This window comes from Schistocerca cancellata, chromosome 5 (assembly GCF_023864275.1).
Source record: "Schistocerca cancellata isolate TAMUIC-IGC-003103 chromosome 5, iqSchCanc2.1, whole genome shotgun sequence".
Taxonomy (NCBI): Eukaryota; Metazoa; Arthropoda; class Insecta; order Orthoptera; family Acrididae; genus Schistocerca; species Schistocerca cancellata.
In genome coordinates, this window is record NC_064630.1 from 402252094 (window position 1) to 402256866 (window position 4773).

Consider the following 4773-nt stretch of genomic DNA (forward strand, 5'->3'; position numbering starts at 1 on the left):
ACGATAATAGAAAAGTGGCTAATGACGAGTTACGTCCCTTGAAAAAAAAGTCGACTCTTATTTTGTCGGCCCCTCTGCCACGGAGGTAATGTTCCGAAGTGATTTTCTGAGGTCAGTAGCTGTGAATCCTGAGTAACTGACCAAATTATTTCTCGATAGTGTAAGATCAACAAGAATCGAAAACGTGTACCCATGAGCCAGCGTGGAAGTCTGTTTAGGCTCTTTCCAGTTTTATGTGCGTGTTGCCTTCAAGAGAGCGTTTACGTGCACGTGGAGCTCATACATCAGATCGCGGAGTCAATTGCTAGATAGACAGTGGTGGTTTCACTAATCGACGTGAACTTGTCGACGTGTAATAGAATTCAGTAAATTATATTTGTTTCCATAGATATTTGTGGGTGATGTTTTATGTGACTTTGAGCAGTATTACTTTTTTGCTGTCATGCTGATTATCGCAAGGAGGTGGTAACAGCGAGTAGGAGCCGATGTATTGAACTGTTAGGAACCGGTGTATTGAACTGTTGGCAGTGACCTTGTTCCAATCCTTTGATCGGATTTCGGAATGTTTCCTGAAACTCTTTAGATAGCTACAGGGCTTTTGTTTATTGGTTTTGGAGTTCTGACAAGGGAACCTCCCCATCGCACACCCCTCAGATTTAGTTATAAGTTGGCACAGTGGATAGGCCTTGAAAAACTAAACACAGATCAATGGAGAAAACAGGAACAAGTTGTGTGGAACTATTAAAAAATATAAGCAAAATATACAAACTGAGTAGTCCATGCGCAAGATAGGCAACATCAAGGACAAGATGAGCTAACGAGCGCCGTGGTCCTGTGGATAGCGTGAGCGGCTGCGGAGCGAGAGGTCCTTGGTTCAAATCCTCCGAGTGAAAAGTTAGTTTTTTTATTTTCAGACAATTATTATCCGTCCATCCGTTATGTTTTCATCACTTTTTTGGGAGTGATTATCACATCCAGAAGAATACCTAAATCGGGCAAGGTAGAAGAATCTTTTTACACATTCGCCAAGTGTACAAGTTAGGTGGGTCAACAACATATTCCTGTCATGTGACGCACATGCCGTCACCAGTGTCGTATAGAATATATCAGATGTGTTTTCCTGTGGAGGAATCGGTTGACCTATGACCTTGCGATCAAATGTTTTCAGTTCCCATTGGAGAGGCACGTCCTTTCGTCTACTAATCGTACGGTTTTGCGGTGCGGTCGCAAAACACAGACACTAAACTTATTACAGTGAATAGAGACGTCAATGAACGAAAGGACAGATGATAACTTTGCGAAGATAAAAAAAGTAAACTTTTCACTCGAGGAAGGACTTGAACGAAGGACCTCTCGTTCCGCAGCCGCTCACGCTAACCACGGGACCACGGCGCTCCTTAGCTCACCTTGTCCTTGATGTTGCCTATCTTGCGCATGGACTACTCAGTTTGTATATTTTGCTTATTTTTTCATAGTTCCGCACAACTTCTTCCTGTTTTCTCCATTGATCTGTGATCCGTTTTTCAAGGCCTATCCACTATGCAAACTTATAACTAAATCTGAGGAGGGTGCGATGGGGAGGTTCCCTTGTGAGAAGCTTAAGCGTGTCTCGTGAGTCAAAGTTAGGCCGGCGTAAATTAACTGGTCGTGTAGCACAGCAGGGAATTAATCTGGATCAGACAGTAAACGTTTCTCACCAAATCCAATGAGCAGTGAGTCACGTAGTTTTCTCTCGCTTGCCGCATGTCGCCATGTGTCAATGCTTGCCTCGGTCGCAAGGACGTTTTAGCGCATGGCACGGCAACTCCGAGACACGGACGGAAGGAACATTTTATTATTCTTTATCATTCAGAGAACGTAACTAATATTTCGTACTTATGAGCCGTAAGCAATGGGTTGAAGAGGATGCGCTACACTGCTGAGTAAAACATAAGGACTAAAGTAACTTTCGCATGATACGTCACCAACAAGTAGAAAAGAACTGCTGCAGTATAGTACAGTAGGTGAGTGAAATAAATTTATAATGAGACGAATAAAAATGACACTTTTATTCATAGACAATAATAACAGTAAAGTCAAAAAATGGTTCAAATGGGTGTAAGCACTATCGGACTTAACACCTGAGGTCATCAGTCCCCTATACTTAGAACTGCTTAAACCTAACTAACCTAAGGACGTTAGACAAAGCCATGCCTGAGGCAGGATTCGAACCTGCGTCTGTAGCAGCAGCACGGTTCCTGACTGAAGCGCCTAGACCCGCTCGGCCACAGTGGTCGGCAGTAAAGTCATCAGTATTCATGATCACTCCTGGACTTTGTAAAAGACAAGGCATGGCTCTGACTAGGGAGTGATTATCGCAGACAGCAATGCGTGTTCTTGCAATGTGCTCCCATGCTGGCCACAACGTTGATAAAGAGTTTTTGCGGTATGGGGTTACATTCCTGTACTAGTACAGTTGACAACTGCAGGATGGTCGGTGGTGCATGTGGACTTGCGGCAATATGTCTCCCCAACACAACCCATACGTACCACATGGTATCCAAGTGGGCGAATGGCCAGCTTAGTCCTCTCGTTCCACGAGCTCCATCATCCGCACGATTCGATAGGTCGTGCATTGTCATCCGTAACTATGAAGTCAGAGCCGACTGCACCTCTGAATAGAAGCACATGGAAGGAGGAGTACAGGATCGCAGTGACACTGACGGGTGAGCGTACCTTGTTTACAGACTTGGTCAGAGGTCAATACGCTCATGCTGTATTAAGCCTCCCCACCCTACAAACCTGAACCACCAAAGCATACGTATTTAACAACGCTGGAGATACCAATATATGTCGAGCGGTGGGAACATGTAAAGCTTTTGGGGACATTGCCGAACGCGATAGTTTATCTGGTCCGATCGCTATAGTGTACTGACTGCTACACCTTCGAATTTCTTTGAGCACATTACACTCGCTGGTAGACGTCATTGTCATCCTGCACTCCTTCCCCAAGTGCGTCTTTTCACGAGTGCATTCGGCCCTGATTTCATTTTTATCTACATCTACATCTACATCTACATCTAGATGGATATTCTGCAAATCACATTTAAGTGCCTGGCTGAGGGTTCATCGTACCACCTTCACAATTCTCTTTTATTCCAGTCTCGTATAGCGCGAGGTAAGAACGAACATCACGAGCTGTGATTTCCCTTATTTTATCGTGATGATCGTTTCTCCCTATGTAGGTCGTTGTCAACAAAATATTTTCGCATTCGGAGGAGAAAGTTGGTGATTGGAACTTCGTAAGAAGACTCCGTCGCAACGAAGAACGCCTTTAATCATGGCCAGCCCAAATCCTGTATCATTTCTGTGACACTCCCTCCCATATTTCGCGATAATACAAAACGTGATCCCCTTCTTTGTACTTGTTCGATGTATTCCGCCATTTCTATCTGGTAAAGATCCCACACCGCGTAGCCGTATTTTAAAAGAGGACGATCAAGCGTAGTGTAGGCAGTCTCCTTTGTAGATCTTTTACATTTTCCAAGTGTCCTGCCAACAAAACGCAGTCTTTGGTTATCCTTCCACACAACATTTTCTATGTGTTACTTCCAATTTAAGTTGTTCGTAATTGTAATACCTAGGTATTTACATCAATTTACGGCTTTTAGATTTGGTTGACTTATTGTGTAACCAAAGTTTAACGAATTCCTTTTAGCGCTCATGGGGATGACCTCACACTTTTCTTTATTTAGCGTCAACTGCCAATTTTCGCACTATTCAGATATCTTATCTAAATCGTTTTGCTATTTGTTTTGATCTTCTCATGACTTTATTAGTCGATAAACGACAGCTTCATCTGCAAACAACCTAAGATGAATGAAAAGGCGCGACCGAATAGAACAGCGCAGATGGAAGAGGTCTTGAAACAAGAGGACATTCGGCGAATGGACTAGCCTGCCCAGTCCCGTGACTTCAGTACCATCGAGCACGTCTGGGATGCGTGAAGCACTCCGTCTTCAGGCCACAAGTGGACCATCGGGACCATCCGTCCGCCGTGTTATCCTCAGCTGAGGATGCGGATAGGAGGGGCGTGTGGTCAGCACACCGCTCTCCCAATCGTTATGAAGGTTTTCTTTGACCGGAGCCGCTACTATTCGGTCGAGTAGCTCCTCAATTGGCATCACGAGGCTGAGGACACACTGAAAAATGGCAACGGCACATGGCGGCTCGGATGGTCACCCATCCAAGTGGCGGCCACGCCCCACAGCGCTTAACTTCGGTGATCTCACGGGAACCGGTGTATCCACTGTGGCAAGGCCGTTGCCTGCGGGATGCGTTGGAGAGACATATTGCAGCGTGCCAACATGCAGCAATGACCATCCTGTTGTTTTCAGCAGCGCCGGTGCAGCAATGAAACATGCTACCAATAGAAATATTTACGAACACTGTTGACATCATGGGATCACCTTGCAGCGCAATCATTGCAAGCTGGGGTAATCGCACAACCTATTAAGAACTGTGTTACGCATTTTATCAATCGCGGTGACTTCCGTGTAGTTCTTCTTTTTGAATAAAAGTGTTTCACTTACCTTTTGTACTAAACAATAGCAGTTCTTTGAGTGTATGGTCAAACCATCATAGAGAGCAAAATAACCAGTGAAGGACGGAGCAAGGAAGTCGTCAAAAGCAGACTAGCACTTACGAAAAGGGTATTCCTGGCTAAGGGAAGTCTACTAGTATCAAACATAGGCTCTCATTTGAGGAAGAATTCCTGAGAATGTATCTCAAGAG

General features: G+C 44.7%; 1 pseudogene; it reads right to left on the reverse strand.

The window, feature by feature from the left end:
• Nucleotides 1–4189: 4189 nt before the first annotated feature.
• LOC126189874 (5S ribosomal RNA) lies at nucleotides 4190–4307 on the reverse strand (annotated as a pseudogene).
• Nucleotides 4308–4773: the final 466 nt, after the last annotated feature.